This window comes from Physeter macrocephalus, chromosome 14 (assembly GCF_002837175.3).
Source record: "Physeter macrocephalus isolate SW-GA chromosome 14, ASM283717v5, whole genome shotgun sequence".
Lineage (NCBI taxonomy): Eukaryota > Metazoa > Chordata > Mammalia > Artiodactyla > Physeteridae > Physeter > Physeter macrocephalus.
Genome location: NC_041227.1, coordinates 104147069 through 104162420, shown reverse-complemented (window position 1 = coordinate 104162420; position 15352 = coordinate 104147069). Strand labels below are relative to the sequence as shown.

At 38.4% G+C, this 15352-nt stretch overlaps 1 protein-coding gene across 3 annotated transcripts in view; it reads right to left on the bottom strand.

The window, feature by feature from the left end:
• Positions 1 to 315: 315 nt before the first annotated feature.
• Positions 316 to 15352, bottom strand: part of SRSF1 (serine and arginine rich splicing factor 1) — a 19198-nt gene continuing 4161 nt past the window's right edge. The window contains exons 5-7 of one of the 3 annotated variants that reach the window (XM_028498262.2): positions 13488 to 13537; positions 4136 to 4314; positions 316 to 1059 (exon numbers count right to left, since the gene is read on the bottom strand). The gene's annotated coding sequence lies outside the window, so the exon portion shown is untranslated. The remainder of the gene's footprint in view (positions 1060 to 4135; positions 4315 to 13487; positions 13538 to 15352) is intronic. The other 2 variants (XM_028498263.2, XM_028498261.2) reach the window with 2 other exon arrangements.

Genomic DNA, 15352 nt, shown 5'->3' with positions numbered 1-15352 from the left:
CACAGCCCCCACCTCCAAACTGGAGGAAGCCCCTTCGACTTGGAAGTGTCTTTCCCCTTTAGTATTTCATCCCAGCGAAACCTTCCGCACTCTTGCTGGATACGCATCTACCTCTGAGTGGCCTTCCAACTCAAGCAGGGAATCCCACTGGGGTGCAGCCTCAGATCCTCCCTGTGCGGAGGGAAACACTTCCCACGCGTAGAGGTGTCATTACTGGGTTATTCTTGGGTGAAGGGCTGAGCTTCCCCATCCTCTTCTTAACTCCAGATATGATGTGAAATTCTACCGAACACCCCCCTCTCCCGCCAAAAAAAATATTTTTTTAATTAAAGAGAAAGTACAGACAAAAAATTGTTTTAGTGCTTTAGTACAGTCTACTTCCTCACCCCCCAAAACAAGAATTGAACTTCTGGTTGGACAGCGTCAGTTGTCACTGAGGTGACCCCAGCCTCTGTTTGCAGTTCCAAGTCTTCCGTGTAGGCGTCACTGCTACTGGAACTTTGTATGATGATGCCCTGAACATTTTCTATCAAAGACAAGCTGTTATTAAACAAGTGCCTCCAGTCCAAGAAGTCTCCTGTGGTGGGAAATGAGGAGGCAGCCTCTATCAGTGATATTTTTGTAAACTCTGGCTTTAAAAAATTCCACAGATGGTCACATTATTACAAGACTTCAACCTCTTTCATAACCGACTGTCTCTTATCTCATTCCCTCCATTTATTCCTCTTAAATCACATTCTAATCAAGGTCACCATCTCCAACTTCCCCCATACATACACAATAAAAAATAATATGGTTGAAGAATTCTATTGGTAAAAGAAACGGAAGAGGTATAGTAATTTGACAGTCTGTTTCCTTTCCATCGACTACACATATATACCCCCTTCCCACACTTTCCTTCCCTCAGTCACCAGAATGAAGGGGCTGGCAAACGTTGGTCTGGTTCCTTTTAGAGTTGATTCCCTACTGGACACTGCCTGGAGGCCTTGGGAACGAATGAGAAGTTCTGCAGTTTGGATCAGTGGCAGAAGCAGGTAACACATCAGGGAACCAGTCAGCCTAAGACAGGAGGGGACAGAAAATGATGAATAGTTTCTGATTACATTCCTCAGCTAAACTGCTACAGTGGCCCCTATGTCTCCTATAAATGTCCATTAGTCTCTTTTGGAAAGAGAAATAAAATGGTTGAGGAAGTCTAAGTTTATATATACATACAAGATAAGGAGAGAACTAAGATGTAAACCTAAGGAATCAACTACGTAAACTAAAACCTTTTTGCTCTGACCTCGGACACTGCATATTCTTTTGTTTTCATTCAATGAATGCACGTCTCTGCTTCTTTCCTGTTTTAACGCATTCACTTCGAGGTCTCTGTAATACATCTCTTCAGTCTTCCCCCTTCCCTGTATAGCCTCTCCTACTTTGCTACCTTTCAAACTGTGGTGAAAATGAAGTTTCAGGATTATAAGACTAGTACTTGATGAAGACCATTTTTCTACTGACAATATCGCCACACTCTCTTGAACTTCCTTTTCCCAGGATCTAGAAAGCCTTTCTCTAGCAATCCTTCTCACAACCTCTGGAGAGGGGTTTCCCCACTACCACAAAGTAGAGGTCAAGTAAAAACAGGCCAGTTCTCATTACTGAAGAGCTGGGATTCAGAAGTATCACTTTTCTTGAGGTAAATGGCTAATTTTTATCTCTATCCATGAGATGAAACCAGAATTCCTGATTGCTCCGATTTTTCTTTCCCATTAAAAAGAAAAATTAACAATCTTTTAAATTCAGATGAAATTTTAAATCTTAGGATATTTTCCAGAGAAAATATCCAAAAGTTTGGAATGAGTACTCAGAAACAATCAGCTCCAACTGTTTTGAGGAATATAATGAAATTAGGAAGATCAAAGATTCCATTCTTAGGACAGAAAAAATCCTTAACCACAAACAAAATGAACCCCTCCTCAAGCCTGCTTCCACAGACTATACTGGGGTCCAGTCAAAACACTAGCAATGTCTGAAGACAATAAATTCATATTGATCATTGTAAACAACTTTCAGTGAATGAATCAATGGTGTTACCTCCAGTTATGATGTATAACTGAAATGTCTAGTGTCTAAGCCAAAAAATATATGTGCCTACATCCACCCAAATAAAGTTCAGATTCCCTCCCCACCCTGTTCAGGTTCTTCTTTCCCATCTCCCCTGCCCCAGTGTGTATAACCTGTCACTTAATCTTTTAGGGCCTCCGTTTCCTCATCTGGAGAATGAGGACAAAATAAATACCTATCTCACAGAGACAGGACTGTGGATTAAATGAGAAATGTGTATAAAAAGCTTAGAACATTTCCTGGAATATAACAAGTGCTAAGTAGATGTTTTTATTGGTGCTACTGAGTCAGGTTCTAGATTAATTCTGGGGCTAGGAACTCTGCATAAGAGCTCTGAGCCAGTTCTTACTTTCTCTCAAAGTAACAGGTTTTCCCCCATGCCCCATCCCCCTCTCCTTTGAAGAGCCCTAAGGTAAAGGGCCAAAAGGCTAAGGACACATGACAAAGGAAGAAACCTACCAAGATCAGCATTTACAAGGACAACTTTTAGCAAACATTAGAAAGTAACAGGATATTTCCTTCCCATTTTGGAAAGGATTTTAAAATCCTGTGAGTACGTTAAGGATTAAGATTTAATGCAGAATCCTAGGCATAGAAACCATCTCTGCTATTGTCAATTACCCTTCCCAAGAAAGACTAATCAACAAACCAAAACCAAATCAAATCCAAAACTGTCCATAGAGACTATCTAGTTAGAAGCAGCTTCAAATTGGAAGTTAATGAACAAACTCTTCATGCAAGAAAGCTGGAACTGACAAATGAACAGATCTACTAGTAAAAAGCAAGACTGCAATATTTAGAAATACCAAAAACACTGGCCAGAGAGAAATGTTACCCTGCATTACCAGACTCAGTGTAATCGGGGAGAATGGACACACACCCTACCAGACCAAAGGCAACAACCCGCCCCACCCCCCCACCCCCCGCCAAAAAAAGAGACAAAATCAAGCCTCTCTGGGAGGAAAGCAGAAGTAATCTCCCCACCCCACCTCCCCACACTAAGGGCTTAAGCCACTTGCCTGTGGCCCATGTGGCCAGAAGCTGGGTTTGTGTTTCAATTCTACCACCTAAAGTGTCATCACTAGTTTATTTCTGCTTTAACTGGTAAGGTGAGGAAGGGGAAACAACGAAGAATTTTTTTTTCCTAAATACCTATTTAAGTTCCTTAACAGCTGGAACACAGTCACAGAGAACAAAGGGACAGGGAACAAACCTACCCATTTTCCTAGTAGACATTTAGTTTAACTGGTAGTTGAGGGTCCTTAAACACTATTATTTTTAAGAAGGGCCATATACCCAAGACGCCCAAAACATATCCAAAGCCATGGAAACACATTTATCACCTTAACTCTTTTTGAAAGAAGCTGCCAGAAATCAATACTTAATCTATCAGTTTCTTCCACAAAGCATCTGAGTAGGAATACCTTCCGTTTTACAACTCCTGAGTGGCTGACAGAGGACAGCCAACAAATAGCAAGCAAAACAGCACAGGACACAAGCAGGAAAGAAACTAAGATAGGTCAAAAATACACCAAGTAAGAAATTCAATACAACTGGAAAACATACTCTCAGGCACCAACATTTCTCCTTTGGACACCTGTTCCTCCCTGCCCTCAGATGCCCCAAGTCCAGGGTAATGGCTGAGCTTGAAAAAAAGTTGCCACTTAACAGGTCACGCAAACTTCGTGGGCCTGAACCAACAACTACAAAGCTTAGTTCAGTTACATCATGCTAATAGTCAAAAACATAAATTAAATCCTTACATAAGCAGTTATTTTGGTACAAAGGAAAAGCTCTTTTCAGTGTTATAGCCCCCACCCCAAATATATTCCACTGGTTAAAAGAGGGATGTAATGACACTAAACAGCATTGTGCTAGTAGCCATCTGCATTACCAGAAAAATGATTCATTTGCAAAAAAAAAAATAAAAAAATAAAAATTAGTACTTGTTAATGCCTGTCCAAATGTTCTTGTGAAGAGTGGGGGCAGGGCAAAAACATACATATATCAAGTGAATACTCTTTACCCAAACTCCCAATAGAAACATCTCTTCAATTTCTTCTTCATTATCAGACTTGAGGATAGTCCAGAGTTCAAATAGGATTCTGTTTCTCAGAAGTCTCCAAAGAGTTACCATATTAATACATGCAGATCTTATGGCTCCCTCTTTCTGAGTTGGTGCTCCTTCCTCTCCCTTTCATTGGCCTAGATAAAAAAAAAGCCTCATTGGGTCAATATGATCTTCGACTGACGATCCCTCCATTCCTGGTAGTGAAGGAAACAGGAAATAATGAAACAATTGTTGAGGAACCTATGCAGTATGTTCCTTGGGTGAGGGACGTGAACAGTGGTGACCTAAGACACTGATGTGACATCACAAGACTATGCTTTAGGTAGCCTGCTCCATTCTAGGCAGCAATGCCAAGAGATGGCAACACAAGGCCAGAACAGCATAAGATCTGGCTAAGGCTCCAGGAGAGAGATTTGCTTCTTTAAGGATGTTTCTTGACTCAAAAGTCTCTGAACTAGAAGCTGCCTAAAGTTCTAGTCAGTTATCTGATCCAGGCATATAAGCAGGTGCAGGAAACCTGGCAAGCTGGTTGTTAAAGCTCTACAAAGGGACAACAGCTATACTCAGCATTTACTCCTTAAGCTGGGGAATAAAACATCAAGCTTACCAGCTATCCACAAATACTACTTGAAGCATTTCACCCTTGGTTGCCTGAGCAGTGGCAGTAAGCCCTTTGCTAGACCTGAAGAAAAAGGACCACAATTCCTAGATTTCGACTTGATGAATAATTTACTATGGTACACGGGGAAGATGGGTCAGATTCAGAGAATCTAGATTTTTCTCTGAAGTAATTTTAGTCTCTTTAACAAAGCACACATGGCTCTACTCAACTAGTTGACAGAATTAGCCCTTTAGCCCCAAGGCCTGACACTGTCCTCTGCTAGCTTTCTGTTTTACTGACCTTACATAAGTCCCCCCCAACTCCCCAGCTCCCAGCTGCTTCCTCTTATTTTTCCAGCTTCCTTGCCCCCCACCCAACCTCTCATTCCACTTTCTCTCCCCTTTCATTCAGCAGCGAATGCTCAGAGAGCAGATGGCAAGTACTCAATTCAAGCCGGTGAAAATGCTCCCTGAGCATCAGGTACAAGGCAATCCCAGAAACAGGAATCCTGGGGGTTGCGATACACACTATTTCTGCCTTTTAGTGATTTACACTTTAGATGGGAAAGGCATAATATGCTTATTCTTCACATATGGAAGAATATCTTCAGACCAATTTATTAAAACTAAATTTATTAAATAAATAACTAGTTTATTATTTAAATGACTAGTTATACTTAGTTATGTTTCTCAGGGACAAGAAGATTTTTTTTTGTTTGCATCAAAATTGACAACTTTTATTCCTAAAGTAATTTGTCCAGGACCTAAATAGTACCTTTAGCAAAACTCATGAAGCCTTAGGAATCCCCCATATATGTCCTATACAAAAGTTCATTTTGCTAAAGATCAGTTACTCTGATCACTTAAGCAAAGCATATGGAAGGATCCAAGTTGTTACTACAATCTGTGTTTAGCCCTCTCCCCAGAGAAGAGCTGCAAAAACTGAAAGGAAACCTTGACTACTAGAGGTAGGTTTGGGATTTGTTCCACAGTGACCTTAAAACTGCAGGAATTTTGGGATGGAAACTTACCTAGGGAAACAGGGAGAGAGAAAAGGGCACCCCCAAGTCCAAGAGCTCCAATCAGTAAAGTTTAATTTAGTCTCTCCTGGTGGTTCTAAGAGCCCTGGTAAACACCTGGTCCTAGAGATATTGGACGGATGATACCTAAGGAGAATCAGCAGATACAGACCAAATTCAGGCTGTGCTAATTCCAACCTAGAATGACATACTCAAGGTTTTGAAAGGCCAGCCAGGGACACCCCAGGGACTAACTTCCTAGTTCATAAAGGATTCTAATCAATTTGAAGACAAAACAAAGACCTCCTAATGTGGATTCTCTCCTTAGAAAAATGGCTCATGAGTAGGACTATACCATAACTATTATCCTATTTCGGTAAACAAATATTTATCAAGCATCTATTAAATGCCAGGAACTGTACTAGTCAGTCACTGGAATACTTTTAAGAATCTCCTCCAGTAGAAAAATCAAAACTTGAAAAGAAATATAGAACAGTTAGACGTTTATACCAAGTGCTCATAAGAGCACTGGGAAGGAAAATTCTAAAGGGTCTACTTGCTCTAATACTAAATGAGACTGCACCTCATTGGTTCTCACGTGATAGCTTTGACACTGAAGACTGTCATCTAGGGTTGCTGAGTATCAAAACTAATGCTTAAGAGGCTGTATGCTCAGGGCTAAGTATAATCCAGACTGTTACTGCAAACTGGAAAGTGGAAAGTCACCATGCATTAGCTTTTAAAACTGGTAAAGTAATTCAATCCAGTTTTGTGTATCGGATCTATTTTGCTAATACAAATTTGTGTAAGTGTATACTCAGCTAACAAAATAAATGCATGTTTATAAACATTTACCCATTCTCAGAATCTTTTTTATGCTACTGTCTGTGGGGCTGCAGCCTAGTTAAGAGTGACTGGCCAGGCACTGGCCGCTATCTGACCTGCTATCCTTCTGTGGGACCAGCCTGACCAGAGGGGGTCAAAAGCTTCTCTGATGCTAGCTGTGCACTGCACACTGGAAAGACCCACTTTCTTGATGCTGGGCTCTGGGCCACGGCCACTCTGACAAGATTAACACCAGCTTTGAAACAGCCCCCATAACTCGGATAAGAACACGGATCAAAGACAGCACCATGGGACACCCTGGTGGCATCAGGTGGACATTACAGGTGGCGATCACTTGGGTCAAAGACTTATCTTCCCCCCAACAACTTCCCCACTGGAAAAAGGTTGTCTTTAAAAAAAAAAAAAAAAAAAAAAAAAAGCAATGTAGTAATAAAACAAACAGGAATTTGTCACTAGAAAACATAGATTCACTTTCTGGGCCTGTCACTTTAACATCTCGGAGCCTATTTCCTCAAACCCCCAAATAAGGCTAATAACATTTGAGAATTAAAAGGAGTCAAACCACTTCATAAAACAACTACTTCCATTAAGAATGATGAAGTATTTGTCCTATGTCCTTGCATTTTTCCCTCCAAATCTTCCATTAAGAAGGTAGAAAGGGCATGAACCCTTTAAGTCACTACTTTGGAAATAAGCCCAATCTGATTGGAGGACCACACTGCATATCAGATCTAAGCTATACAGTCCACCTGCCAAGGATTTCATGAACAGACTTATTTATCCATAAACATTTATTAAGGTATGTATGTACTAACATACTGAGTATCTTGGAAAAAGTGTCAAAAAGTTATTAACATAGTCTTCGCTAAGAGGTTACCATGTAGCTGGGGGAAATAAAACATACATGAGACAGCTAGACAACTCAATGGCAACATGCAAGTGTATGCATTATGTGACACTAAGTATGTTGAAGAAAAGCAAAGCAAAAATACAATGCAATTAGTCCAAGAATGCTTGTCTTTAGCTGATCATGAAGGGGTGGAAGAATTTTTAATGGCACAAGGAATGTGGGTGCTTGTAAGACTTGTGGGTGTCTGCTAAATGTTTGCTGAGTCTCGGCTTTGAGAGAACTGCTTATGCTAGCTGATCCTCTATCAGCCTAAAGAGCAGGGTCAGGGTCCTGGAGTAATGTTAAGATTCCCAAACCAAGGAAATACTATCCAATTTTTTCACTCTGTACGTGAATGCCTTTATAGATAACTACTAATAAAAAAGAACCAAAATAATTCAATCCCAACAAGAAATCTGTAGAAGTTCTCACTGATACAGGACCACTAAATTGAGAGAGAATTAAAGCCTTCTTCTTTAAGAATCTCGCTTAAGTAAGAAAGATGGAAAAAGGAGACCCAGGAGAAAGCAGCAAGAGAGGGAACTCCTCTGCTCTTTTAGGAGACAATGGCATCAATCCTTGAGATCTGTACTGAAAAGTGTGGCACATCTTGCAACAGAACAACTTTCTTTCTGGCTCTGCAAGATTGATTTTGGGGGCAACATTTACTTTTCCAATTATACTTGGCTTAGGCTCGCATTTAAGTTACAGTTGACCCTTGAACACAGGCTTGAACTGCACAGGTCCACTTATACGTGTTTGTTTTTTTCAGTACATATTACAATACTACACAACCCGCGGTTGTTTGAATCTACAGATGCGTAACTGCACATACAGAGGGCTGACTGTAGTTATTTGGAAATCTTACACTGCGTGGAGGGTCACCCCTAACCCTGGCATTAAGGGTCAACAGTAATTTGCATTTCCTAGCTTCACATCTGAGGAATTATTTGATGCAATGTTAGGATTATTACTTTCTCCAGTAATCTACCCAGTTAACCAACAGTTCGTAAAATAGGTTTCTATAGCACTTTGCTTTTAAGGAGTACTAAGTTCTTTCTCTTATCAACATTTATTAAACTTGGCCAAATGGAGGTGGGAGACAAATCCAAATAGCATTTTGAAGAACTCTATCTGGCAAGTAAACATTTGGCTCACTGGGAAATACAAATACGACAAACATTCCACTGGGTAGAAAAAATTAACACAAAAATTTCAACAGTAACGAGATAAAATTGGGAGGAGACTAAATGCATCATAGAGAAGAGAGCTATTATATGGGTTTAGAAGCTTGCTTTTTATAGTTTCAGAAATTAAATTTAACTTGATAGTGATAAGGATTTGAAGCTGTAGGGTGACTGCTAATAAGAGGGAAGGAGAAAAGTCTGAAAACATAAAATACACAAGTAAAAACAAGCATGGTCAGTAAAATATTTACCAGATCAGCCAGAGCAGGGGAAGATGTGATTGAAAATGGTGATAAATTGTAGACTGTAACCCACTGTTTTATACTAGGGAGTGACAATGTTTTAGGAAGATCAGATTTGATGGCCAGGATGGAGACGGGTCGGCAAAACCAGTTAACTAGTTTTTCATTACTTTAGTAATGAATTTGGGTGCACAGACAAGGATGCCAGTATGGGAAATGAAGATGGGACACAAATCCAAACAGCATTTTGAATAACTCTGGCAAGTAAACAGAATCTCTTTATCTAGCTCAAGTCGTAGATACAATGGTACTGTGGCTAAGAACTAGTTATATTAAGTCGCAGAACTTGACTCTCACCTTGCTGCATGTTTACTACCTAGTTTTAGAGGACAAATGAGTCATTTAAGATTTTTTTTGTAGTGTGCTTGCTGTACTGCTAACCAACATTTTACATTCCTAGTCTTATGCTGCAGACATCACTCTTATTTGTAATTCAAGTTAAGAAAAAAAATCTCCAAAAATTGTTAGAAACATACCAGGAGGTAAAAGGATGGAAAATGTCTTAATGTTATTTAGCTTCTTCTATAAGTATCAACTGAATAAGGACTTATTTCCAGCTTGGAAATAGAAGAAACTGGGACTCTATTAACTGGTTACTTATTCAAGATACTCAGAAAGGGAAGTAAAGTAATGTGAATTTCTAGGTTTCTCTTCAAAAGCAATTGAACTGAGTGTCTCCTCGGTGCACAGCACTGTGCTATGTACCTGGGAAGAAAGGGGATGAGGTTATGACCTGTTAGAAAGGATATATATATATATAAACAACTCACTGATAAAGGCAGATTGGCTTAAGTTTTAAGATACAGTAGAACAATACTCTTCAGGAACAATGATGAAGGACCAACAGTGCTTATTCAGTGACTATCATGTGCTAGACACTGTCTTGGTTCCTTAGAAAGTAAAAACTCATCAATCAAGTAAGATGAGGTAGATAAGTGGATAGAGCAAGCAAGGTAGGTGATAAATGCTATACTAGACATACACAAGGTTTGTGCCAACACAGTACGATGGACGTTAGTTTTCAGAGAGGTGACTCTTGAGATTATTCAAGGTACGTTGCACTTCTCCAAATGAAGAAGAGATGGACGGCACTGCAGAAGGAAGAAACAGGAGGACCAAATACAAGAAATGCTGGACAATGCCAAGTCCTGGGTTATAGAGTATATCAGGGGGAAGGCTAGAGATCAGACTAAAAGGTAGGCCAGGGGCCAGGTTACCAATGGCCTCAGATTCAGTCCAGGACTTCCAAGTCCTAGTTAAAGGCAGTAGGTTGTCTTTTGTTCAACTGATGTAGCAGTCCATTCCTAAGGATTAAACCTTAATAAACACCACAACCTGAAAGCTTATCCCAAACTTACAAAGGCTCTCCTAATACCCAGCACTTCAGGGTACAATTCTGCCATGCCATCTGGCACTTAAAACAATCTCCAAGTTTAGTCTTTTTATTTTATAAAGAGAATTCTAGATTTTCATTTGAGCAATTTAGGATTTATGGTCTCTCTTCACGAGTTAAATTAAGAAGATATCAGAGCTAACATTTCTAGAATTAAGGAAAGGCATAATCTAGTGCACTCTGGTACTCTCAATCCAATTTGCAGCAAAGCTGCTAGTCAGCAACTACCTTCTGTAGCCTCATTTGCTGCAAAAAATTTGAGTTTAGCAGGCAAAGTAATCTCTACTTTGTAAACTTGATTCTATTTTCTCTTCTAAAATACCTTTATTTGTCCTCTTCTAGTGTCTTATTCTTCAAAGTAGACAAGTTCCTAACATTTTTGAGGCAAGTGCTCCCATATTGGTGTTGACTAAATTGGATCATCAAGTGGGCCTAAAACACTTTAATACAATATTCTTAGTGACAATAAACAGGAAGCCTGTGTCCCTTACATTTTTGCAATGTAAAGCTGAAGGGGGGGTGGGAATGACAAATGCTGAAGTGTTAGTTCCTAATAATTTTGGCTTTCTTAAAATAAAATGGCATTAAATAAACATGTCAAGAGAAGTCTGTACTGACTTTCTGATCACAAGATACTCTACCTACTGAAATAAGGCCTGCAGAACAGAAAAATAAGGCTAACCAACCTGATGAATAAACAGGGTTTTAAGGCACACTAACAATCATTGAAAGTCTCAGTAATGCCACGAAATGAAGATTGGTATCACTCTCCAAAGTGTTTCACACCATAAAAACAAATGATAAAGGTTTCTGAAAGCATACTGCATTTTTATTTTATATGACCAATTTTGGGGCTAGATTGGGGGGGAGGCGCACACACATCTACTCCTGTACCCAATTCTTACACTCTGGCCTTACTATTCCATACCTGGAGATATACAAGGTAGGCAGAAAAACAAGCAGATTCACATCTTTTGCATTTTCTCCTAAGTCCCAGAACCTAGACAGTTTTCTGATTTACAGATTTACTCAAGTACTATTCAAAACCTAAATGAAAAGGGAAAGAATTCTGCCCAACAGATGGGGAGGCAAAGATAAAGTTTCAGGAAAAAAACTTAGACCAAAAAACCCTAACTTTGGAGCTGATATAGAGGATTAATATGGTTTCCACCTTGCTGTATGGATTCTTTACCCTAGGGTATTTCCTGGTTGATTTTGTATCATAGCTCCCTCTAGTGGCTAAGTAAATTTCCCTAGCGTTTACTCAAATAGGGAGTGGAATAGACCATTGTAAAAAAAAAAACCCACAAAAACCCAAACAACTCATAAGGCATTTGGCATCCCTACAAAATTAATGTCTGTTCAAAGTATATTTGGTGAGGATGAATAAAGCATTCTAGAAAAGCTCTGTTTCTACTATCTTCACATTGATAATTCTATTAAAAATTGTAAAAGGAGTTAAAGATATTTTAACCTGATGGCTGAATGTTAGAACTTTTTCTAAGAGATGAAGATGAAACACTCAAGATCTACTTAACTCTAAGTGTTTGTTGTGTTTCATTTGTGTTTTGCATACCTACCTAACCGGGAACGTCCTTATGCAAAGGCATGCTTGATTTTTCTCTCCCATAACCCAGTGAGGCATCTATTTTGAAATGTTTATTATGAGATTATTTCTGCCTAAATTAACTTGTATTTGACAGAGACTACAGAAGCACCAAGCGACTTTTGTAATTAAAAAAAAAAATCCTTCTCTCCTTCCATCCCTACAAAATCACAACCACATTCAAGGTTGTCGGGTATAGCTTTCAAAGTTATCAAGAAGCACCACGCCCCAAGCTGTCAACCACAAGAATAAGCTGGTTTAAGTATACCATAACTTCTTGGATCTATATTTAAAGCAAAAGTTTTTGCCAGGATTACTATTTATTCAATAGACAATCACGAGAGACACAATGAACAGATGTTTCCTTATAATCTCTTTACTTCATGCCAATCCCACCTTTTCCTATAAGATCATATTGATCAATGTTCCTGTAAAAAAAAAAAAAAAAAAACTAAAAAAAATTACCCCCAAATAGAGTATTCCACCATATAGGATGGGATGGCAGAATATTTCCTTCAATGGAGTACAACTGATGAGTCCACCATAGCAACAGAACATAATGAAATGTGAGTCATACCTTTTCTTGTGGCTGCTTCAGTCTAAAAAGATGGGGAACTTACAGCTCAATTAATAAAGGATCCACAGTAACCGGTTTGTTTTCATTCACATGCTCAAAACTACACAGAAGCTTTCGCTCTGTGTATCCTGTAACAGTTCTACAATCCCTTATCCGGAACTCTCTGGGGCAGATGTATTTGAAATTCAGAGCTTTTTGCACTTTATAAAACGCATATATATATATATCATATATCATACATCGACCCTTTATCACATAACACTCAGCAAAACCTATGGCAACTGACACATCAATATTTCTGCAGGAAAACAATTCAGTCACAGTTAAGTGCAAAACAAAGGCATGGATTTTGGTCACATTTTATATTCAATTTGCTCCACAACAAAAAACTTTGTTTTTGGAGTTTTGGGATAAGAGATTGTGAACCTGTTTTCTGCCTTTGCATTCTTCATACCATGATAGAAATAAGCTAAACCAAAGGATGGTTATAACAGAACTTCAGTCTAATAGTTTCTTTCCTTTTAATACTATTTATGGTAAATACAGACATATGACTTATTTTGTTTGCAATTTCATCACAACTTCACGTACAAAGTAAGCAAAAAGGCACACAAGAAATTCATCTTCACAGAAACTTGAAAGACCACCAGCCCTAATGAGCAAATATATTTCAAAGACAAAACTGAGAAAGTTAAAATTCTAGAATCATATGGAACTTAAGCACTACGAGTGGATATACGAATAATGGAATATATTATTAAACTATAAAATTTAGGGGAAAAAAACATTTCAAATGAAGGAAATCTGTTCATATTCCAAAGAGTATCTTTTTCAAATTAATAAAATTCAGATCCCAAACAATTAGGAATCAGAAAATGGGTTTCTTACCTTTTGTTTCCGGAAGGATGTGGGCTGAACAGCAAGGTGGGTTACTCAATCTGACGTTATGAAAAATAATTGCTTCTTAGAGACTTAAGTTTTTCCTTGGTTAGAAAATAATAAACTAATTATAGGTCCCTACAATATCTAAGGGGACATAAATAGGGAGAAAAGGGGAAAATCCAAGACAGCTTTTTTAGTTCCAAAAGGGTGTGACTTTCTTCTAATAGCTGCTAATCTAGGTAGAGATTTAAGGTCCATTTCCTAAGACTGAAAAACAGCAAGTCTGCCTCTCCCCTTACAGCATTTAGCTGTCTGGTCTTACTGAACTGGAAAACCTGCGTCCCTCTACCTTTCATACACAGTTAAGTCCTCTCTAATCTTAAACAGCCTATATACTAGAGAAGTAATATTTTCTATCTCACTTCAGTCAGGGGTTGGAACTACTAACTTTTAGCAGAGCACATCTTTCAGTGTAGCTTAAATGCAATTTAAGTGATGGCAACTTAACTTTGCCAACTTTGAGCGATGGCAATTGTCATTTTGGTCCTGTTTCCAAAATATGGAATGAACACAAATGAACCCAGGCTTGCTTAAGTCTAGTTCACGTTAATCTTTCCAAAATTAGTCATTAAAAAATACCAATTGTATATTCTACAGATGAAACAGAACTTGTTTTAAGTGCCTAAGTCTGCTCTTGAACAGTTGTTTTGAATTCTCACATAACTAGAGTTACTCCCTTAATGAATCTATACCAAGTGTTTTGCTTAAATACTTAAAATGGAATCCTAATTTTGAACTTCCTATCCCTCCTCTTCCTCCTGACATTCCATAGGTTCATTTAAATGTACTGGTTGGGTGGGTGACCTTATGCGAATCCCTTTGGGCCCATTTTCTCTACTACCAAGATTATTTCTAGTGTTTCCTAGGTTTGAAATTACGTCAACTGAATAGTAATCTTAAATTCTGCTTCCAAGTATAATTAACACCCAAGGGAAATGTTACGACTTAGCTATCTTTTGGGTGTAGAAAAAGAATGGTTTGATGGTTGTGACTAGCTATCAGGAAACCAGAAGATTAGGAATTCTAAGTAAAAGCCCCTCCCCAACTCTAAATTGAAAACTTAGCACCAAGGGGCTATCAGGTAAAGATACAAAAACCAGCAGACTACAAGATGTAATCACTGCTTTGGTATGTTCTGGATACAGAATAACTTTATGGTTGAGAAGACTTCCAAGGCAAAATTCTAAAGAATGCCCAGCTTTTTATTAGCAATGATTTACTCAAATAAGCAGTTAATCTTCTAGTGTGCTATTCACACTTCAAACAGAAAATGTAATTTATGTTAAGAATCCTAATCTGTGCTGAATTTAATACTTACCAACTTTTTAGATGAGTTTAGTTTTATTGAGAAACTCAAAGGCTAACACCAACATTAATTTACTAGTCCTCACCTGATTTTGCACAAACCCCTATGCTGTCTAGATGATCACCAAAAATAAGCAACATCTATAAGCTTTTCATCATTTAAAAATCAAAGCTCTGAAGCTTATCCTTCAGAGACTAGATCACCCCCTCACTTACCATATTACATACACAATTGCCTTAATCTCATTTTTTATCTTCCCCTGAAGACTTTTTACAACAATTAACAGATGGCTAATACCATTTATTAGAAAAGTCCTTTCAAGAACGTTTAATTTACTAACACATAAACACAAGAATCAGAATCTTATCAATTTAAAGTATTAACTGAGACTAGTCAACCAGTAAAAAATCTTACAAGAGGAAAAAGGACAACCATGCATAGTTTTTTTAAAAAAATGTTTATTTTTTCAAAGAAAAACGGCAATAGCCAATTGGAAACCTACTTA